This window comes from Alosa sapidissima, chromosome 14 (assembly GCF_018492685.1).
Source record: "Alosa sapidissima isolate fAloSap1 chromosome 14, fAloSap1.pri, whole genome shotgun sequence".
Lineage (NCBI taxonomy): Eukaryota > Metazoa > Chordata > Actinopteri > Clupeiformes > Clupeidae > Alosa > Alosa sapidissima.
In genome coordinates, this window is record NC_055970.1 from 21,545,079 (window position 1) to 21,553,744 (window position 8,666).

Here is an 8,666-nt window from a genome sequence, read left to right on the forward strand (position 1 = left end):
AATAAATTTATATTCCTGCTCATTCTCTTACTGTGTCTTGTCAATTGAATTAAGAAAATAGTTTAATCTGGAGAGTCCAGGGGAGGATTCAGCTATAGCTGCATGTCGGTCCACATGGGGCCCCCAACACCTTTATTAGCAGGGGGGGGTAATAGAGTTCTGGCTGGGGGTGTCTCCAGCGAGCGTGTAAGCACAGAGCAGACACATGTTTAGCACCGGACCAGCCACTGATAATATAAGCCTGTGGCGCGCTGTCAATCTGCAGGTGAGTTGAGAGAAAATGGTGGAAGGTGGAAGATATTTCCAAGACTTGTGAGCGTTATGGCAATTTTCTCTGATGTCTGGCAATCTTTTGATGCTGCTGTTTCTCCAGCTCCATCTTATGATGGCTGACTGTCACTATGACTGCACTGCTGCCATTCAAGTGGGTCAAAAGTGTATGGCTACGACAAGGTCCTTAGAATTATACAGGAAGCCCTGGAACCAGAGGGCAATCAGTTTTTGTCGCAGACTTCATCTGGATTTTACATTTTGCAGAGGCACTGCATAAATTCAATTAAATGTCCAGAAGCTTTATATCTCGTTACATCTATTCTAAGGAGAGAACTAGTGGCTAAAGCTTCTTTCAGCATAGTCTGAGAGTGTTAGTGTGGTATACGTTCTGTCTATACTGTGTGATTGCTTCATAATCTGACAAGAATTGAACATGATGTGACTGACCATTACTGAAGTGCAGTGATCCATCTACACGACTATTATATATGTTTTCATTCAAAGTCTCAGAGCTCTGTGGTGCATGTGGACATCTGTACACAATCGGATTGTAATGAAAAACATAGACCAGTGCAGCAGAGAGGGAGGGGTCTGTCACAAGTTTATATAACAGCCGATTGCAGCAATTGTGTCAGGCGACAGCACTATTGATCTTCTAATGGTTGCAGCGATGCAACACTTTCATTAAATAACTGTTTACAAACTGTTCTAAAATCATGTTCTTATGTTTAAGGGCAGTCTTGTCTTATCACTGGGAGATTGTATGCTTTTTCTCCCTAATGGTTAATATCTTCATTTGCATTTTGATAAAATACAATTGAAATCTAAACAAATATTAAACATGAGCATAACTTTCATAAACACCATGTCCGGAGAGAGTGTATGCCATCCTCTGACACATAAATCCAACACTAATCTTTGCTTTGCAAAGCTATGTCAGTAAGAATCACACGTTAAATTGCAAAGGCGCCAGTCTTCCATGGCAGCCTTTCAAAAGAGATTTGTAAAGGGTCCAGTGCCAAGCCAATTGATATCAACAGAAGTGATCTGAGATTAGGTGATTATACTTCCTCTGCACTCGAGTCACAAGGAGATTTTGATGGTAGATTTTGGTACTGATCTCAACGGGCTGTGAAAATCTGATACAAAAACCTGGAATCAAAAGCAGATTAACTGAAAACGAAGATGCTTCATTGTAAACATTCAGCTTTGTGTTCACTTTCAGAGTTTTATTTCTTTTTCATTCCCAGTGTAGAAAAAATAATGCCAATTTACTGAAGGGAAACTCTGTCTTATGTTTGCGAAAAATGTCCTAAGACAGATGCTAACTTGCTACAATAATTGGCCACATTAGAAAATGCACACACACACACACACACACACACACACACACACACACACACACACACACACACACACACACCCCTCTACATCTACACAGCAGTATCTCGGGTATCTGGAGAATATCTTTGAATCACTGGAGTCACACTGTCTCTGCGGATGTCTGGCTGTGTACTCCGATCCAAAAGCTTAACAAACGCAAAGAGCTTAAAAGCCTGTAATCTCATTGTGTTCATTTTCTCTCCATCTTACTTCTCTCTAACTCTTGTTCAGGGGGCACATCTCTGGCAACCATAATCGTACAGATGCTGCACTAACGCAAGAGTGGTCAATGGCGATAGTGATGATAATGGCATGCTGGTCAATATCACTCGCCTGTGAATGGGCTGGCATAAAGGATGCATTTTTAGCTGGGCGCTTGCCAAGATGTTATTTGCATTCTGTGTACTGTTCGATCCACTCTGGACAAATGTTTTGAAGAGACACTAGCTGTTATTGTGGGCCAAAGTGTAGTCTGCCCAGTTCTCATTTTCACTAGTTATCATTAGATATCATAACACTATTTCAAAGTTATCATTTTCTCTAGAGAGCATTAGATATCATAATACTATTTCAAAGGGGGACCCAAAGGGATCAGGGATGCTGAGGACACTCACACACTCTCAGTCTCTCTCTCTCCCTCACACACATAGGCACACACACACGCACGCACGCACGCACGCACACGCATGCACGCACCCACATGCTTGTGAGTGCATATGTAACAGAAATACCCTTGAATATGGGGGGTTTAAGCTGCGGTTTCCCACAATTCACAGATGGGATGAGACATTGCAGTTTCGGGCAGAATCCCACCCTATCTACCGCTTGAGAGTCTCTGTGGAGGCGCTCATCACGCTACCTGTAAAAGCTGCTAAACCGTGATGTGCCTCGCCTCCCATTGGCGCTGGTGCACGTTTAAGGGTCTCACGTCACGTTTCCGCTCCTGCTCATGCCATCTCCATCAGTAGGCACTCTGTCAACACGGAGATATTGGCACCTGAGGCACTAGAGTTAAACCCTGGGCTTAGCACTGTGCATCCAATCACAGCAGACGTGTGTGACACCGAATGAAACCCTAAGATATGCTTTTCTTTTCTTTATATAGACCTACAGATGATTTAATATCATATGTATTCCTTCAGAAAAAAACATCTTTGAGATCCATGATACACCTCCAGTAGGGTACCTAAGAAAGTAGCCTTTCATGCAGCAAAGAGTTTGACGGTTTAGCAAAAGGCAATATCATGTTCTTAGGACCAGTGTTACTTTAAGCAGTTCTGGACATTGAGAGTAGAAACTTTTGGCTGCTGCTACTGAAGCCTATGTTTTTTTTTGTGACCCCTTAAAAAAAGGCTTTTTGGAAGCCCGTCATGATTGGACTATGGCGGGCCAATGCATAGGAGGTTTCCCATTAACCTTTTGAAATGGAGGGTCAGCACACAGTTCAAGGTGCTAAATATGCAATTCATATGCACATAAGCCATCTTCTCCAATCAGAGGTTTAACATCCCGATAGGGGAATGGTTATCATGTTTTTAATGTATGCCATATCTCATTATAAACGCAAGTTCTCATTTCTTGAGTTTATTTTATCTGTGAATGAATAATGGGGGAAAAATGAAGTTTGCAGGTCAAAATGTTGAATAATGAGAAGAGCAAAAAAGAATAACAGGTCAAGCTATTTGAATGAACATCATTTAAAACAAAACAAAGTTGTAATACTTAGTTATAGTACTAAAATAATAACTGGAGTGGCTGATTAGTGTGTTATCATTACATTTAAAACCGATGGGTGCTGGAGGCCTCTGTTGTTTCCTCGAAGGCTGATTTATTTCCCCAACCCTAATTAAAATAATCATAGGCACAGTGCCTCCCTATTCATCATTTACACTGGATCATTACGGACTTGACTACTAAAGTTCCAAGCAGCACAACTCCAAATTAAAATAATCAAAAATTCTAAACACAAGCTAAATAACTTGCCTCTGACCTCTGAGTTATTCATGCATTTATTTTCTGCCTGGTTCAGCAGTTTTGGGCTTGTTTTTGATCATGGGGCCACTCTGAAGATACTTCTTCAAATTAATGACCTGCAGAGCCTCCTACTAAAGTGGACCGGAATGGATAATCAACCTCCTAATGGACACAGTAACATATCTGACAAGTAGGTCTGTGACACCCCCACCCCCCCCCCCCCCCCCCCCCCCACACACACACACACACACACACACATACCCTCACCCCTTCAGTGCCCAATCACTTCTCCCAGGGTTTATCTCTCTTCTTACAGAACTTTTTTTAATTATCAAGGCGAGAGGAAAGAGAGAGAGAGAGATATACTGAGAGAGAGAGAGAATGTGTGTGTATGTGTGTGTGAGGGAGAGAGAGAGAGAGAGAGAGAGAGAGAGAGAGAGAGAGAGAGAGAGAGAGAGAGAGAGAGAGAGAGAGTCAAATAAAGTGTTTGAGAGAGGGATAGTGAGAGAGAGTCATAATGACATTACTCAGCAGTGGGCTTGAGGGGTGCAAAAGACCAGGCTGTAACTCAGGAAACTTCCCCAGTTAAAAGGGGGGGGGGGGTTAAGGCAGAAGGAGAGAGATGGAGAGGGAGAGAACAAATTAGAGACATTGAAAGTGGAAGAGAGATAAAAGAGAGAGAGAGAGAGAGAGAGAGAGAGAGAGAGAGAGAGAGAGAGAGAGAAAAATGGTGGCTGAAATGTTATGAAATTCAATTAAAGTGTCACATCAGGAAAGCAAGTGCTGTGTGTGTCTATGCAGCCAAGGGCCTCACTAGGCTCTTTTTGAGACTGCAACAGTAACAGCCATTCTGGCTCCGAGTCGATGGGTTCCATCCTGGGGGTTGAAGGAGCGAATGGAAGGGAAAGCAAGTGTAGTGCTTGACCAGGTACCTTAATGATTTATATTAATCAGACTGTGTCTCTCTCCATGTTGGTGGAAGCTGGCAAAAAGCAGCTCTTTATTGCTCTTAGCTTTCCACAGGCACAATTACGTGAAAATGGCTTAGACCTGTTCTTCCACTTCACTTCATTTGACAGAAACAAGGGACTTGCAATTCACTATGGCCTACAGGGATGCCGAAAAAGCAACATTAAGTGGGAGCTCCAGATTAAGCTATTCTTCTCCATGCTTTTCAGCTGTGTAGAGACTGTTTCTTGCTACATCATTCATGAACGTATATCACTTTGTCACATTGCATTTCACATGCACTTAAAATGCGCTTGACAATACCTAACATTGGTAGTGCAGTTTGTCCCAGAACTGTGTCTTTCCAGGCACTCTTCCTATGCAGAGAAGCCCGTTCAGTCTCTACATGCCTTTTCTCATCTTGCGTTATTGCTGCCCTTTCAGCTAATGTCAAATGAAAATTCACATGTGAAATTTGTTATTGTGTTATGAATCACTGAAAACAACAAGGCATCTTGCTGTGTTTTCCCAATTGTTTGTCAACCTTGTGTCTTTTTTCCATGTTTTGACTATCTCTGTCTCCCCCCCCTCTCTCTCTCTCTATCTCCCTCCCTTGTTCTTGCACTCTCTCTCACTCATTCTTCCGTAGATGTGTGGAGGCTGTTTTCTGCGGTCCTCACAGCAGGACGCCCATCTCCTGCTGCAGTGGATTTATTTCAACATCTCAGAGATTTACTTCAGGCTGAGCAGGTAAAACGCCTTGTATCAGGAACTCAGTCTCTCTATCCTCTCAGAACAAAAGTGTGTGTGTGTGAGTCAGAGAGGAGTAAGAGACAGAAAGACAGAAAGAGAAGGAGGGATAGAGAGAAAGGCCAAAAGAGGAAAGTACAGAGAAGGTAGAAGAGGCTGTTAAAAATCATCTAAAAAGATTATCTCTTGGTTTAACTCCTCCCGGTGGCACGTAGCTCTTCACTTTAAAGCATATTTGTCTAGTATGACAGGTCTAGTACACCATGCTGTTGCCCTGGGCACTGCACATGCAGTTCTGTTTTTTTTTTCTTTATTTAGATACTTAACCCCCCCAAAAAAAAATCCACTGATCATGAATTTTTGTGGCCGTCATGTCTGCATCCCATGGAGCATTGCAAATCAAGAGCTGAGGATCTCGTTTGTATTCCGAGGGAGGCAACCACATCAGGGCCTGACAGCAAAGGAAGTTCTCTGTGAAGGCCCTTAGAGAGAGAGAGAGAAAGAGAGAGAGAGAGGAGAAGTGGAGGAAGCAGGGAGGGTGTAAGCGTGTTGTTGACAGGGTGTGTGTGAACTGGTGATGGGTTGAGAGCGAGAGGGTCGTTTAGCAGTTGCAGAGGAGAGTGAACTTCACACTCTTTTAATCTCATCCTGCAATCTGTCCAGATTGGCGAGTGGCGAATCGCGAGACAGGCACCGAGGTGCCACGCTGGCGCTAATTCAATCTGGGTGCTGATTGGCAGGGGACCCGCGAGGATCCAGATGTATGTGTGTGTGTGTGTGTGTGTGTGTGTGTGTGTGTGTGTGTGTGTGTGTGTGTGTGTGTGTGTATGTGTGTGATGTTGAGACAACTCTTTCTGCCTAATAAAATTAGGATTGAGAAGTGGCTGTTTTAGTGGTTTCTCTCCATGCCCGAGGCTTTAGCCAGACTGGGGTTGCTACCTTACCATGAAGGCACCTCCTAATAAACCTCAGTGAAGTATAGCTCATGCACTTACCTAGCCCTAATAATCTGGATGATTGAACAGGATTGGATGATGAATTATGTGGTTTTACCTTCTCTAAGGCCTCTTGGTATGTGGTATGTGATAAATATTCTTAAACCCAAACTAGACAACATGATAGAATGGGAGACCTCATAAAACCCAAGGTGGCGCAGTTATCAGACGACAACTTTCTGTTGACTCAGGACTCCTGAACTAGCCGTGTCCCAACCCTTGGGGTCAAATGAGTGGTTACAGTTCCTGCTGTTCCATTTAGTGGCTCTAGACAGGGGGCGGTGGACAGAGACAACAACAAGCTGAGTCATTACATCCCATTATGTAGATGGGAAATTGTCCAGGCTTAGTTTGACTACTCGTTTTCATCTGTGCACATGATGCAATGCCAGAGAAACACTCTGCCATTGCGTGATCTGGAACAATAAAAAGGGGCTAACGGAACCATCAATGCCTTTATTAGAAACGCACAAAACAAATGATTTCACAAGATACAAGCCCTGAATAAAAAGGCCATTTATTCTCACAAAAACACCCAGACAAAATATGCCTGGGAGGTCCCTTAATTTGAATCTAACTTACTTTGGAGCGCTATAAACTTAATCTAGTATGGGTGCAATCACTCAGTCAAATGAAAGATACAATCGCACCATCACACCACAAAAACAACAAACAATCCCAAAATCACAAACAGTGATTCATCCTGACTATAATTGTCCTCAAACTTCTTCAAACGCAAGAATAAGCAAGCCTAAATCCACACACACACACACACACACACACACACACACACACACACACACACACACACACACACACACACACACACACACACACATACACACACACACACACACTGGCCGAGATGGAACTGCCTCAAATCTACTTTGCCCCTCTTTCCAGAGAAGCGTAAAGTTCTGTGTAAGTATGTCATCTCTGCTCTGAATATGGGGCAGCCAAAAACCACGCTGTGCTCATTGACCTTCTTTCCTTTCATGAAGAGGGGCTTCCCTGGGCCTCACTTGCTCCTGGAGCCTTTTGGGGAGGAACTCTGGGCTTCCAGGGATTTCTAGGGAGGCCAGGTTAGGGGTGGGGGATGACTTTGTTAAAATAGGCAACGCAAATGAAATCTCATGGCTGACATCCCAGCCTGCAATAGAGGAGTAATCAAATGCAAACAAGTCTCCAAGATGCCCCCCTCCGACTCCAACCCCATATCTGTTTGCATTGGTAATGAGGGTGGAAACCCAATCGGACTAAAATGGTTATCTCAGACTCACTATTAAATATGAATGTCAGCTGTCAGGGGACAAAGAAGAAAAAAAGAAACATGAAAGAATTATCACTTTTGCTTGCATAATTAAAACAAGACTGCCACACACACACACACACGCACACACACACATGCACACACACTCTCTCTCTCTAAAGAAATGTTTTTCAACTTAGTGAAAACTATGAATAATATACTGTATACATGGATGTGGCCATCATGTTCAGGCCACATGTTTTTCAATTTTTAGTATGAGTATTTTACCAACATAGAACAATGATGCATTCACTTTAATTAAACATTGTGTTAATGAAAATACAGAGAAGTGAAAGTTCAATTTGCAAAGAAAACAATAATTGAATAATTTGTCATGATGTCACACTGTTTACTACCACAGCTGTTATTCGGTAAAACAACATAACAGCAGTGTGTAATGGAAGTGACAACCTTTTCTCACCTTTGCTTTTATCAAACACAGTAAACTGAAGCAACCAGGTATGATACTCATCATTTCACTCACTTCTAACATAAACAATGGCAAACATGCTTCTTTCGTTGACAGTGTAAAAAAAAACAGTGGTTGCATTCTAAATTTCAGAGGCCATGGACAATACATTTGTGCAATACATTCCTTCAACTGAAACCAGATTTTTGCATATTTGAACCCGGTGGTGAGCATTTATGATACATACCAGTATGTAGTATAGTATATAGTATATATATTCTTATGATCCCGTGAGGGAAATTTGGTCTCTGCATTTATCCCAATCCGTGAATTAGTGAAACATACCCAGCACACAGTGAACACACAGTGAGGTGAAGCACACACTAATCCAGTCGCAGTGAGCTGCCTGCTGCCTGTGGTGCTCTGTACGTCTTGGACTTCTGATGGCTAAATGTAGCACTTTGCAGAGCACTTTGAACAGCCTTTGTGCTAAATAATTTGCAATACAAATAACATGTATTTACATATGAACCTGCTACAGGCAAATTATTTTTGAACTTTTACTTTTTCTGAAATTTGTTATGATTGCACTCTCTCATTGAAGAGTACTTCAGGCCACAGGGTG

At 42.6% G+C, this 8,666-nt stretch overlaps 1 protein-coding gene across 6 annotated transcripts in view; it reads right to left on the minus strand.

Annotated features, from left to right (window-relative positions):
* The window catches only part of lingo2 (leucine rich repeat and Ig domain containing 2), a 258,806-nt gene that overhangs the window by 54,476 nt on the left and 195,664 nt on the right, over positions 1–8,666 (minus strand). The gene's annotated exons all lie outside the window — the stretch shown is intronic.